Source organism: Paroedura picta, chromosome 3, assembly GCF_049243985.1.
Source record: "Paroedura picta isolate Pp20150507F chromosome 3, Ppicta_v3.0, whole genome shotgun sequence".
NCBI classification, from domain to species: domain Eukaryota; kingdom Metazoa; phylum Chordata; class Lepidosauria; order Squamata; family Gekkonidae; genus Paroedura; species Paroedura picta.
Window position 1 is genome coordinate 62,368,613 of NC_135371.1, and position 15,363 is coordinate 62,383,975.

General features: G+C 46.5%; 1 protein-coding gene across 3 annotated transcripts in view; it reads right to left on the reverse strand.

The window, feature by feature from the left end:
• BSN (bassoon presynaptic cytomatrix protein) overlaps window positions 1-15,363 on the reverse strand; it is a 373,610-nt gene that overhangs the window by 203,941 nt on the left and 154,306 nt on the right. The window lies entirely within an intron of this gene.

Consider the following 15,363-nt stretch of genomic DNA (forward strand, 5'->3'; position numbering starts at 1 on the left):
CTTGGTACTTCTGGGACCTTCTAAGGATGAAGGGATGTGCCTTCTTGAATATAACTTTTCTTTCCCCCTTATCTCAACTAAGACTTTTTCTCATGTAGAATGAAGTTTGAGTCCAGTGACACCTTTAAGACCAACAAAGTTTTATTCAAGGTGAAAGAGTAATTAATCTGAATATCATAAAAAATATACCAAATTAATAAACAATACTGCACGATTTGCCTGCACGATCTTTACTGAGTAAAGATCGTGCAGGCAAATTTTAATGAATGGAAAATTCAGAATCCATTTTGATGACAGTGGAACTATTCAGATGGACTACATTGTCTCAAAAACCACAGTTAGAAATACATACAGATTTCTCTGGGAGAGATTATGGTAGACCACAGGTGCCTCAGAGACTGTTTATGCACCGGGAACTTCACTGCCCCAGCTCTCATGCAGGTGGACAAATCAGGGACAGATGAGGCACACCGGACCAAATGCTCCCCTGTGTGGGTGCAGGAAGAGGTGGGGCAACCTGCCATGACTAAAACTTCAGACTGCAGTCCGGCATGAAACCTCCAGTCCATAAATGGTCAGATGCTCTGCTCCCAGTGGAAAGGATGTAATCTTGCCAATCAAGAGCTGGGATTGTCAGCCCATAGCACCAGTTTAAGGATTCACAGGGTCTTAGCAGACAACAACTGTCAATATTACTTGTGCTGTAACATGGGGGCATCTTTACCACTGACATTCTTTTTCTTTTTGTTCTTCTGGTCCACAAGATGCACAAATATGAAGACCCCCTAACAATCACAGTGTGAAGGCCCCCTAACCATATAGTGCTGTGGAGTCCCTGGAGCCACACAGCCCACAGCACGTGCTACATGTGCTACTAGGATAAACCACCTCTGAGAATGGTCCACTTGATCCTTCTGGGTAGCTGCTGGGGAGGTTGCTCACAGGGCCTGCCCTTATAGAAATGGCAGGAGCCAAGGCTTATTGAAATGAATGAATGGAATTTTGGAACAATCTTATTTATCATATCCTTCTGTCTTAATAGACTAGACTCTCATGCAAGGACTTGTTTTTGGACTGCTAATGTTATAAACTGACAGATTAGTTTCTAAATAGTAAATGCATATATTTCAAGGAAAAAGTTAGTCAAAAGTTTTAAAAATTTAGTCTGAATGCTAAAGAACAGTATCACTGTATCCTGCAGTCTAAAGTACAATATTCTGATGATCTGAGACCTGAAGGCTAGTATTTTAATGTCTTGAGGTTGCAGAAATATTCTGAGGAGATGAGGGTGAAAACGGAAATATTTCTATGATTTGTAGCAGAAAAGATAATATTTTCAGGGGTCAAAGTGTACTATTTTTATGACTGGAAATATAATATGCACATTAAGTGACTTGAGCAATTCCCGTGATTAAGAGTAAAGAAGGTAGATGTCTCCTCTTGTTTTGAGAATGTGAGAAATAAATAACAGTCAAAAGAAGCTGAGTACTTTGGGGAAATAAAGCAGATAAAGAGCAAGATAAAAAAGGATTACATAGGAAGAAGAAAAAAACTGTAGAATCAATCTTAGAACTGTTTCAAGGGATTATGTTAAATTTCTACATGAAAGGAGAATTGTTTCAGTCAGAGTTGTGATAAGATAGACAGTATTTGGATTGGAATGCAACTGAAGAGAAAATAGATATAAGATCTGTAGTTGCGGAGAGTGAAATACTAGAACAAGAAAATAAAAACCAGAGATCCAGTGGAGTCCTAAACAGAGTTACTCCCTTTGAACCCCTTGACTTCAATGCAACTTTATTTAGGTCTGCACTACAGAGAACTTAATTATATAATAGAGGAGGGTCAAAAAGATCTAGAAGAAGAAGAGTTGGTTCTTATATGCCACTTTTCCCTACCCGAAGGAGGCTCAAAGCGGCTTACAGTCGCCTTCCCATTCCTCTCCCCACAACAGACACCCTGTGAGGTGGGTGAGGCTGAGAGAGCCCTGATATTCCTGCTCGGTCAGAAGTTTTATCAGTGCCGTGGCGAGCCCAAGGTCACCCAGCTGGTTGCATGTGGGGGAGCGCAGAATTGAACCCGGCATGCCAGATTAGAAGTCCGTACTCCTAACCACTACACCAAACTGGCTCTCTAAATAGTCACTTGGAAGAAAATGGATACCATTAGGAAAAATATTTTGAAAGGTTTTCATGAAAATGCAGAAAAAGGAAAAATCTGTTTATGGGGGTAGTTACTGCAGGAGCTGATGTATTACCCTTTGCTCTAGAACAGGGATTCCTAACCAGGAGTCTGTGGACCCTCAGGGTCCATGGGAGCTCTGGAGGGAGTCTGTGGCCATTCCCTTTCTGCCTTAATGGACTTGGCCACAAGCTAGGAAACCAGCCACTTTGATGCTTTCCCCTCCCCAGCATAAGTGAGTTCTCTAGTGGTTTTTGTCCCTGGGAGGGGGCAGAGGCTGCATACATACTCCTACTCCTGCTTTAAACCATCTTCCCCCCCCCTTTCTCTTTACGCCTGCCTGTTAACACTGGTGGTGATGTCACTCCTGGTGACATGTCACTTCTGGGGGGCATGGCAGGGAGGCATGGCCAACTGACCACTAGTGGGGCTCCTTGAAGTCTGAAAAATTATTTCAGGGGCTCCTCCATGATCAAAACGTTGAAGAGGGCTGCTTTGAAAAAGAAGAACACAGAGAAATCTGTTTTATTTGCAGGCAAATGAGCACTTGAAATCTTTGTCGTTAGTCATGTTAGTGACGTTAAAATTATTTAGAGAAAACTTCAAAAATGAAAGACAGGGAAATAGTTCTCTCCCTGATTAACTAGGAGACATTAGAAAAATGAAGTATTTAAAGATTAGTCAAAAAGTCAATAAAGCTGGGAATAACGTTTCAGCAGGGTTTTCAATTTCAATTTCAAGAAAGCATTTTAGATCATATACTGGGAAATGTACTGGATAAATCTAGAAAGTAGAATAGGAAAATATTGGAAGAAGATATGACAGATACAAAGATTAATAGGGGAGAAAAAATAGGAAACAGGATGCCTTACATGAATCATCCATAAATATCAATGTTTTTAAAAATATCCATAGGCATATTGAGAGGAGGAAGGATATCTAGTAATTAAATAGAGATCTATTAGCCACCTGAAGATATGATCAATTAATATAAGGTGACTTAATGGTTTTATAAAAACAAGTCTAAAGTTTTATAAACTTTTTAAAGAAAAAGAAAACATAATAATGATCCAGGAAACATATCTATAACAAATATGGTTAACTACTTTCTAGTGAAAAAGTATGTGGTGTATTCTTAGTCTCTAAAACTCCAAAAGGTAGAGGTAGGGCTATTTATTTTTAAAATAAATTTTAATACAGATAATATAATAAAGAATACAGAGGGATGATATGTATATATAGTAGGTATATTTTAAAAATATATGCAGTATATATTCATTGTTAGGTACAAAGTCATGTCCGACCCATCGCGACCCCATGGACAATGATCCTTCAGGCCCTCCTGTCCGCCACCATTACTCGAAGTCTATTTAAGTTTGCACCAACTGCTTCAGTATATATGTCTATTCCTAATATGAATCAAAGATAATTTTTTGTGACTTCCTTGATTAAATTTTCAGAATGTGAAATAATTTGGGGAGGGGATCATAACTTTATTAATGGTAAATTGGACAGATTTTAGTATTGACTGATAAGTACAAGGGTTCCACGTTATGTATTTTAATATAGGATGAAGATAATGTAATTTATGGATGCTTTCTTCTGAGTACAGTTTAATAGTTTTTCAAAATCGGACTTCCTTTTGATTTCTCCCAGTCTTTTACAAAGTAATGAAAATGTGTTTTTTGAACAGGAAAATAAGCCAGACAGGTTAATAGCTTGCATATTGAATGAAAGAAGATGGAAAGGAAACATACCAATAGCTAAAATAATAGATGGGACATTCAACCTTTCAATTAAAGAGTTAATTAAAGAATTAAGGAGTCTGAGGATTACTATTCAGTGTCAAACGTACAGGAAACTCACAACAAACTTCTTAATAAAGAGTTTTATTGATTAGCACTATACGCAAGAGACTGAGAAGTCAAATCTGACCAGAGGCCAGATTTGCCCCAGCTTATCAATACATTTCTCCCGCCCAAAACTTGACAGTTCCCAAGGGAGGGGGGCAGGAGAGAAAAGACATATGTGTAACATAAACAGGATTTCATTCTCACAACCTTGAAGAGGTGACAACAATCCCGTGAGCCCACAACAAGATAAGGTTAACATAACATCACTACTCATTTTTATAGCTAGCAAAACTACAAGGCCTGGAGCAAGCAGGCGCCAGGTCCAATAAAGTAATATAACTGACATGGAGGAACTCAGGCTAATTTATGACAGAGATTCTACAATCCTGACATCCCTCCGCACTAAAATTAACTTCCCTCCCCCACCTAGCCTGCATCTACAGGGCGGGGGCAGTCAGGGAAAGCACGATGGAAAGCCCGGAGAAGGCGGGGCGCCTTCACGTTCACAGCCTCAACCCACTCTTTGTCTCCTGAAGGGAAATCCTTCCAATCAACCAAATATTGGAGACGACCCTTGTGCATACGAGAGTCCAGAATCTGGTTGACCTCATAGTGGGTGTCTTTATCGATGTAAATCGGCACCGGTGTAGCTGGAGGGGGGTGCCACTCATCCGGGGCAGGGGCTCTCCGCAGCAGGCTGGAATGAAAAACCGGATGCACATTCCTGTAAGTTTTAGGCAAAGCTAGCTCCACAGTTACAGCATTAATCAGTTTCACAACCTTGAAGGGCCCCACATATTTGGGACCAAGTTTCTTTGATTTTTGTTGGCAACGTAAGTTCTTGGTGGACAAATAGGCCAAGTCTCCCACTTTCCATACGGGCGCAGGTGCCCTTTTCTTGTCTGCCTGGGTTTTATAAGCTTGTTTCGCGTCTTTGAGGCAAGCAACTATCGTTGGCCACCCTGCACTAATTGTCTCGGCCCACTTATTGACATCGGGAGCTTCGGAAGAATTCAGCTCCCAGGTAGGAGCAGCCACTAAATCAGTCCCGTACACCACCTTAAAGGGGGACACACCCGTGGAGGAATGGGCCCCATTATTTTAGGCAAACTCAGCTAGTGGCAACAGGGCAACCCAGTCATCCTGCTGGTGGTTGATAAAGCAGCGCAAGTATTGTTCAAGGATTTGATTCACCCTTTCAGTCTGGCCATTCGACTCCGGGTGATAGCCCGAAGTGAGGGCTTGCTCTACCCCCAACAGTCTCAAGAGCTCCCGCCAGAACTTGGCAACGAACTGGGGGCCCCGATCCGTCAGCAGGCGCCCCGGGATCCCGTGCAGCCGTAGTATGTGGGTCACGAACAATGAAGCCAATTTGGCTGCTGAAGGCAAGCCAGCGCAAGGGATGAAATGGGCTTGCTTGGAAAAAGCGTCCACCACCACCCAAATGACAGTTTTCCCCTGGCTGGGAGGCAGGTCTGTGATAAAGTCCATTGTGACATCAGTCCACGGACGGGAGGGGGTGGGCTGGGGCTGCAACAATCCCTTTTTCTTCCCACCAGCTGGTTTAGAGACGATGCAAGTGGGGCACCCCTGCACGTATTTTTCCACATCCTTGCGCAGAGTTGGCCACCAGTAATGTCTCCGGATCAGGTGCAAGGTTTTCACAAACCCAAAATGTTCAGCGGTTTTCGCATCGTGACAAAGTTTTAAAACGTCCCCGCGCGCCGCTGCGGGGACAAAAAGCCGCTCGCCTTTGAAAAACAACCCCCCTTTCTCAGTTAGGTCTGGGCGGAGGGAGTGGAATTCAGAGTCCTGTAACACCTCCTTTTGGACCCAGCCCCCCGGAATAGACGTCTCAGGCTTTGTTTGGCTGCCTGTCACCGCGGCCATCCCCAGCTGGGCGGGAGTAAAAACTGTATCCACCAATGGGTCGCGCTTGCTGTTGTACTGGGGCAGGCGCGACAGGGCGTCCGCCAAAAAGTTCATTTTGCCCGGCAGATGCTTGAGGGAGAAGTTGAACCGAGAGAAAAACTCCGCCCACCGCATCTGTTTCGCTGAGAGCGAGCGGGGCTGCTTGAGCGCCTGGAGGTTTTTGTGGTCCGTCCATACTACAAAGGGGACTGCGGACCCTTCCAACCAATGCCTCCAGGTGGATAAAGCCAATTTCACTGCAGCCGCCTCTTTCTCCCAAATCGCCCAGTTTCTTTCAGCCCCGGAGAACTTTTTTGACAAATAGGCCAGTGGGTGTAACTTCCCATCCTCCCCCTCCTGTAGGATCACGGCCCCCATTGCTACATCCGAAGAATCTACTTGCACGGTGAATTGCTTAGTGGGGTCGGCATGGGCCAGCACCGGCTCAGAGGTAAACAGTAGTTTCAACCTCTCAAAAGCGTCCTGACACTGGGGGGTCCACTGGAGCGGCGCACCAGGGCGGCTCGCTGCCTTCCCCCCCTGTTTCGTCTTTAACAAGTCAGTGAGAGGCAATGCCACCTTGGCGAAACTGGGAATGAACGTTCTGTAAAAGTTTGCAAATCCTAAGAAACTTTGCAACTGCCTCCTTGTGCGAGGGGGTTCCCAAGCCAACAAATCCCGCACTTTGCCAGGGTCCATTTCAATCCCTGCTTGGGAAACCCGGAAGCCTAGAAATTCCACCGCATCTCGGTGGAACTCACATTTTGAAAGTTTGGCAAACAATTGGTGCTTCCGCAGACGGCGGAGTACTTCGCGGACCAAATCTGCATGACTCTCAACATTTTCAGAATACACCAAAATATCATCAATGTACACCAACACCCCCTGATACAATAAATCGTGCATAATTTCATTGATCATATTCATGAACACGCCCGGAGCGCCGGCGAGGCCGAACGGCATTACGGTGTACTTAAATTGCCCCAGGGGGGTGTTAAAAGCAGTCAAATATTCATGACCCTTTTTTATCCGGACCCGGTAATAGGCCTCCCTCAAGTCCAGTTTCGTGAAAATCCGCGCCCTACCCAAGTGACCAAGCAAGTCCTTTATCAAAGGCAGCGGGTAGGCATTACAAGTAGAAACAGCATTCAGACCCCGGTAGTCCGTGCAAAGGCGCAAGGACCCGTCTTTCTTTTTCACGAAAAGAACCGGGGCCGCCAGGGGTGACGTAGCGGGTCTGATGAACCCCCTGGCAAGATTTTTGTCCAAGAACTCCCTGAGTTCCGCCATCTCCCTCGGGCTCATTGAATAGAGTTTGGCTTTTGGGAGAGATTCCCCTTTCTTTAATTCGATGGCACAGTCAGTCTTTCGGTGAGGGGGAAGCTGGTTGCACTCAGATTCCGCGAACACATCAGCAAAGTCCCGGTACTCCGGAGGGAGAGTCCCTTCCCACACGGATCCCAACGCTGCCACTACCCCCTTGTCCAGGGGGGTTTGAGGCCGCACGTGTTGCTTGCAACCCGGGGAGGTGAATTCCATGGTCCCCTCTTTCCACTTTACCGTGGGATCATGCTCCCTCAACCAATCCAGCCCCAACACACATGGGAATGCAGAGTGGGGCGCTACCAGGGGTTGGATCTGCTCCCAGTGTTTCTTAACGTCCAAGTCCATAGGACGCGTCTTCACCGTGGCTTCCCCCCCGGGAGCGCACTTCCCATCTAGTTGGGTGATTGGCAGGGGTTCCCCCAAAGGCACCTTGCCCACCCCCAGAGTCTCGGCCAGTGCTGGGCTTACTAAGGATTGGGTGCACCCTGAATCCACAATGCACCGGACCCCCACCTTCTTCCCGGATTTGGGATTGGAGAGAGTGGCAGGTAGTAGTATCAAGGGGGAATCACTCACCACGCGTTTGCCCCTATTGGCGGCCTGCTGGCGGGGCGCCTTTACATCAGACCGTCTTCGTTTCCCGACAGCTCCTCAACTTGATCCTCGCCATCCTGACCACTGCCCTCCTCCGAGTCTTCCACTGTTGATGCTGTGACCACCGGCACCAGCAGAGACTTGGCACTTTTCTTCGGGGCGGTTTTCTTGGCGGGTTGGGCTTTCGCCGGGGGGCTGCCAGTAGCTTTCGACCCGGTCACCGTCTTTGAGGGGCATTGAGCGAGGAAGTGACCGGCTTGGCCACATCCCAAGCACAGCCCTTTCTCCATGCGCCGAGTGCGCTCAGTCGGCTCCAACTTTGCTCTCGGCTTGACTTTCGCGGGGGTAGAGGTTTTCGCTCCGGCTTTCCCCGCCAGACCCTGGAACACTGCAGCCCTCTCCAGACGATTCTCCATCTCTCCGGCCAGTTGGATCCATCCGTCGACCATGAGAGGGTCGTCTAACAGGAGGCATTTGCTGGACAAGTTGGGCGAGAGACCCCCCACGAACGCTAGCACGCGTTGGGGCTCGGTCCAGTCCGGCACCGAGGAGGCAAGCTCTTTGAATTCTCTGGCGTACTCGACCACCGACAATTTCCCTTGCTTCAGGGCTTTGAGCTTTTTCTCCGCAGTCTCCCTCTCAAACGGTTCCACGTACATCTGGCGCATGGAACGCAGGAAATGGTTATAATTGCGGATGGCTCGTGGGTTGTAACGGTACAAGTCCAGGAACCACTTTGCTGCCTTGCCCTCCAGGGCTTCCCCCACAAACCGGACGCGCTCGGCGTCATCATGAAAAGTGAACCCCATGTCCATCATGTAGGCTTGGAGATGCACCAGAAACGTGGGAAAGGCTGCGGGGTCCCCCGAAAACTTAGCCTTGAATTTGTAGGTGTTCCGCATTTCCACTCCCCGGAGGTGAGGAGGTAGGCGTCCCTGACCCCAATCCGCCGGGGCCGGGATTCTCGCCCCACGGCCGATGCCTCGTCCCAATCCTGCCGCCGCTCTCGCCTCCGCTGCAGCCCTTGCTGCTTCCGCAGCTCGCGCGGCCGCCGCCGCCGCCGCTTCGGCTCCCGCAACGTTCGCTGCCGCCGCCGCCGCTCCGTCCGCTGCTCCCGCGCCGTCCGCCGCTCCGGCCCCTTCCGCCGCTCCGCCACCCCCGGCGCCTTCGCGATCCTCGTCTTCGTCCTCCCTCTGCGCCCTTGCCAGGGCCGCCGCCTCGGCCTCCGCAGCTGCTTGCATCGCGGCCGTCTCGCATTCCCGCAGGGTGAGCAGACCTCCCGATCTCCGACCACTGGGTTCGCGTGCACCTCCGCCGTGCACCTCTCGCAGCAGGCGTTGTGTTCGGCGTTGCTCCTCCGGATCCAACCGACCCGAGAGGTCCTGCAGCCAGTTGGTCACCCTGTCCAGCTTGTACTGCAGGTCCTGTGTCTCACCGGCGGGCTCCAGCCCATAGCTAGGCATTCCAAGATGATCCGGCCACTGCTCGTCCCCAGTTGGTAGGTCATACTTCGATAAACGCCTGCGTTCGGTGACGTGCCTTTCCAAAAAATCCTCGGGCCCAGGAGTTGCTCCTGTCACGGCCCTGAGCATGCCCGAGCTGTACGGTCCCACCCCGGCACCGTCGCCCTGGGAGAGGTCCCAATCCAGGCCCTCTCCTTGCTCTGTGAAAGTATTTCCTTCACCCTGCATGTTGGCAGGTGAAAGGAGTTGTGAGATTTGACTTAATGTCAAACGTACAGGAAACTCACAACAAACTTCTTAATAAAGAGTTTTATTGATTAGCACTATACGCAAGAGACTGAGAAGTCAAATCTGACCAGAGGCCAGATTTGCCCCAGCTTATCAATACATTTCTCCCGCCCAAAACTTGACAGTTCCCAAGGGAGGGGGGCAGGAGAGAAAAGACATATGTGTAACATAAACAGGATTTCATTCTCACAACCTTGAAGAGGTGACAACAATCCCGTGAGCCCACAACAAGATAAGGTTAACATAACATCACTACTCATTTTTATAGCTAGCAAAACTACAAGGCCTGGAGCAAGCAGGCGCCAGGTCCAATAAAGTAATATAACTGACATGGAGGAACTCAGGCTAATTTATGACAGAGATTCTACAATCCTGACATCCAGAGCATTATACTTCTGGATCTCCCAATAAAATGAAAACAAGACACAGATTATATGTATTCTAAAGATTTCAGAAATCATTAAAATGTATTGCTAGACTGGCAGAACTGTCAAAAGTAGTAAATGCAATGAAATAATTAAAATAAGAAAACTTCTGAAATTTGAGGGACTTTCATTCAAAGTTAAATGAATTTTATCAGTATTATTTTCTCCATCAATAAGAATCTTTATTACTACTATGGTAGAGGAAACGTCACCCAAAATATGATATGAGATGCATGTTCATGTACATCTAAAACAAAGTCCAGTTCCTTCCTATCACTCCTGAGGTCTGATTTGCATCTACCTTGTTTTTTTTCTATTTCACTATCAGCAGGGTCTTATTAAAAAATAGGATACTATCCACAATATTTCGAAAATTAGGGTTGATCAACAAGTCTACTTATATAGTGGCACAAAGCAGGGGCGTCTTCCTTATTTCTTCGAGCTGCATTTAGAACCACTGGCCATTTGATTGTATCAGAGGGATTCACTGAAATACTCACATGACGTTTTATTGTGCTTTTTATGAGCTCCAATGTAAATTTTATATTGGGAGCTTTTAGTTGATTCCAAAGGACTCTAATTTTAAAGGACACTATTGTCTTCTTGTCAACACGACACCCAACAGACTTGTGAAGGTAGATTTTACAGAGTGTTCAGTTTGCTTGCTGGACTTGTAGTTATGGGCTTAACTGAATTCTTATTTGCTGTATGTACTACTACTACGTCTTGTCAACTGGACTCTCTGTATATTTCCAATAAAGGTCTTAGGTATATATGTATGATTAACTGAAATATAACAAATAGGTCAGTTAGAATTTATATTAAATCTGTATGCAGATTACATGTTGGTTAACAGCCTAGAGCTGAAATGTGCAGGAAGCCAATTAAATTTTATGCTGGTATATCCTGGAATTATAGTGCTGTATCCTGAAAATGTAATGCTGGAGATACTCTGGCATAGACATTATGCCAATGTAGAACCAGATTAAGCTGATTAACATGAGGAACTGTATTAAAGGATTTCGGCATTAGGAAGGTTGAGAACCACTGATCCAGAGGATCACAGCCTCACCGGAATCCATCCATCCATCCATATCCACCTGAGTTTCCAAACACAGTCTGCTCTGCACCATATAAACACCAGCCAGGACACACACAGTTCAAGCACTAGGGATGAAGCTATGTCTCTAGCCTCATGCTATGCATTCTTAGCGTACAAGGCTCTGTAGTTTGGTGTGAAAGGAAAGAAGGGGGAATGGGGAAGCATAGTGTCACCCCATTACAATGCTTGCCAGTGTACCCCCAGAGATGGAGGTTACTGGCTACACTAATTCCGTAGCAGACATCCCACTACAATCCACTGCACTATTGCCTAGACCTTATGATACCAACCTCCTTGCAGGAGCAGAGTCCCATCAAACAGTTTCTAGATTGTGCCACTCCAGCTGGCTCACTAGTCCATTGCACAACCTGGCCTTATACAGCACGGCCTCAGGTCGAGGTTCCCATTATACCCATGCAAGTTCCCACTGACAAATGGTTCTGAGTTTGTGCATGCCTGCACTAGAGACATCTACGTACAGTGGTGGCAACAGCACTGGTACATGTGTGGTTCACAGAAGCTGTAAGACAGACCAGTGAAGGTTGAATGGCCTGCCATCCGTCCCCCCCCCCCGTTCTGCTCTTGGCTTTTGTGCATCCCCAACATACTGTAGACCTGCCACATGTATTTTGGCATTGCCCCCATGTGATTCACAACCAGTAATTCTGTTCCTGAAGTCAGTATTTACTAAGGGGGTAAAGGATTATGGTGATCCACTGGGTTGTTGTGGTACCAATAATAGCACAAGAAATCAGAGCATGCAATATCAACACAAAATCCTTTATACATTTATGTGGGAGAAAGTCCCATTGAACTCAACAAGATTTACTTGTGTCATGCGTTACGTGGAGGTTACGTGGAGGATGATCTGGGGCCAAGGGACCAAGCCCTATGAAGATAGGTTGAGGGACTTGGGAATGTTCAGCCTGGAGAAAAGGAGGTTGAGAGGGGACATGATAGCCCTCTTTAAGTATTTGAAAGGTTGTCACTTGGAGGAGGGCAGGATACTGTTTCTGTTGGCTGCAGAGGAGAGAACACGCAGTAATGGGTTTAAACTTCAAGTACAACGATATAGGCTAGATATCAGGAAAAAAATTTTCACAGTCAGAGTAGTTCAGCAGTGGAATAGGCTGCCTAAGGAGGTGGTGAGCTCCCCCTCACTGGCAGTCTTCAAGCAAAGGTTGGATACATACTTTTCTTGGATGCTTTAGGATGCTTAGGGCTAATCCTGCATTGAGCAGGGGGTTGGACTAGATGGCCTGTATGGCCCCTTCCAACTCTATGATTCTATGATTCTATATATTAGAATCATAGAATGAGTACACAGTACTCCAGTGCCGTATACAATGGGACTATGACATCTTGTGATTTTGATGTGATGCCCCTGTTGATACAGCCCAAAATGGCATTTGCCTTTTTTACCGCTGCATCACACTGCCTGCTCATGTTTAGTTTACAATCCACAAGTACCCCAAGGTCTCGTTCACACACAGTGTTACCTAGAAGCGTATCCCCCATCCAGTAGGCATGCTTTTCATTTTTCTGACCTAGATGTAGAACTTTACATTTATCTTTATTAAATTGCATCTTGTTCTCATTTGCCCATTTTTCCATTGTGTTCAGATCTCATTGAACTCTGTCTCTATCTTCCGGAGTATTTGCCAGTGTGTTTTGGTTGAGTGTGTTTTGTATAAGAAGAATTTACACAGGTAGGGAATGATGCAATGTGTTAGTAAGTATATCTGTCACTCAGAGAAGAAAAGAAACAGATCTCTCACACCTAAGAAGAGAGGTCAAGAAGAAAATGGAACATCGTGTCATTTATAAGGAACAGTGTAACCCACAGCTTGCCTCCTCCACAGCTGCAATGAACCCAGCATTAGACAAATCCGTAACTTATTTTGCCAGTTTCTCTTTAAATCTAAATGATCACTACAGCCCTCCCTTTTGTGCAATATAATGAGCCACTGCTAATAATTGAAAAGAGAAAACAGCAGGGAATTCACATTCTCTCAGCATGAACCCTGATATTTTACTGACTGAATAGGCTTATTGTATTGACTGGTTAATAAAGCATGTGTGTTTGGAACTAGCACAATAAGGGCCATTCCGCACAAGGACCAATAGTGCCAATTGTTCACAGAATGCAGAAACGCTATATTAAATAGTGGAATTTTGTCATTCCGCATACCTTTATTTTTAGTGGAATATAGAAGTCCCAGTAGCGTTTCATTCATTCCCCACAGATTTCCGGTCTCGCTGGAATTGCAACAAAGGAAGCGATTTTTTTCTGCGCTTCTTCCCGCCCCTGGCCATCAATCAAATGGAACAGCTAATGGGCTGTTGTGTTCATGCTCCCAAAAAGCCCCTTTCCCTTTAAGAACTGTTTTTTAAAAAACCAAACACACCCGTTGCAACAGATATGCATTCAATCGTTGCATCGGAAAGACCTTTTTGTTGGTGTAGGAGCTGGTGATTAATCGTTTACACGCTCAAGTAGGAAAAAAATCCCCCCCACGGGCGTGATTTGTGGCCAAAATTACTTAGCTGTTGCTAAGTGTGAAGTCGTGTCCGACCCATCGCAACCCCATGGACAATGATCCTCCAGGCCTTCCTGTCCTCTACCATTCCCCAGAGTCCATTCAAGTTTGCACCTACTGCTTCAGTGACTCCATCCAGCCACCTCATTCTCTGTCGTCCCCTTCTTCTTTTGCCCTCGATCGCTCCCAGCATTAGGCTCTTCTCCAGGGAGTCCTTCCTTCTCATGAGGAAGCCAAAGTTCCATACAATATGCTAAAATACTAACTCGAATTACACAATGAAGGCAATGAAGGCAACTACAGCTTTGTAAGTTTACTTCCAATTCAAAACTGAAGAAAAGGTTTAAATCAGACCAAACTATAGAAATGAGCTGGTATAGCCAGAAGCTAACAGCTTGAGCTGTGATCCAAGTAGCAGGTGGTTCATATCTCAGTAGGCTGACCATTTACATTTCCTGGCCATCCCCACATTTTAATCAGTTCCACATAAGATTTATCTGGTAATGCCCTGGAGGAGGAGCGCGTCTCATGGCTTAAGTGCCACTCAGCACTTAATACCCACTCAGGGCAGCTGACCCGCCCCTGAGTGCTTCCTCCTCCAACTAGCTTCCCTGTCTGTCCAGCGGCCAGCCAATCACCTTCCACCCCCCACCCTTGACCACCCCCTCCTCCTTCCACTTCCCTCTGAGGCTTGGAAGCTGCAGATCCCTGCTGCGTGAGAGCTGCCCCTGCCAGTGAGTTCCATAACAGCTGCGGGCAGCCTTTCCAGGTCCCGGGGTCGAGGGGGAGGCTGTCCACAGAGTTCTTTCACCCCCCCCCCCAATCTAGTGCCCGTTGTATTCCTGAATGCAATGGGCATGGCCCCTAGTTAAAATAGAAATTTTGTCCCCTTTTAAAAAGGGGTATATACTTAGAATCATAGAATCATAAAAACATAGAGTTGAAAGATACTTTCAGGGTCATTTAGTCCAACCTCCTGTAGAATGCAGGAAATTCACAACAGGCTGCCCACCCACAGTGACCCCAATTCCATGGCCAGATGATTGCCCCCCCCCAAAAAAAACCAGAATACCTGGCCAGTCTGGCCTCGAGGAAATTCACCTTCTGACCCCAATGTGGTGATGAACATTTCCTTGGGCATGCAAGAAAGGGCCAAAACAGCCAAGCACCGACACAATCCCTTCTGCCCACCCACTTACTATCTGCCTAAATTCACAGAATCAGCATTTCTGTCACATGGCTATCTAGCTGCTTCTTAAAAACTTCCATAGAAGGAGATCCCACCACCTCCCGTGGAAGTCTGTTCCACTGAGAAACTGCTCTGTCAGGAACTTCTTCCAGACGTTAAGCTGAAAAATATTTTGAATTAATTTCATCCCATTGGTTCTGTTCCAACCCTCTGCGGCAACAGAAAACAACTGCGCTCCATCCTTTATGTGACAGCCCTTTAAGAACTTGAAGATGGTTATCATATCACCGCTTACTTGTCTTCTATCCAGGCTAAACATACCAAGCTCCTTCAGACTTTCTTCATATGACTTGGTCTCCAAACCCCTCACCATTTTCATTGCCCTCCTTTGGACTCGATCCAGTTTGTCTACATCCTTCTTCAATTGTGGTGCTCAAAACTGAACACAGTACTCTAAGTGAGGTCTAACCAGAGCAGAGTAAAGTGGTACC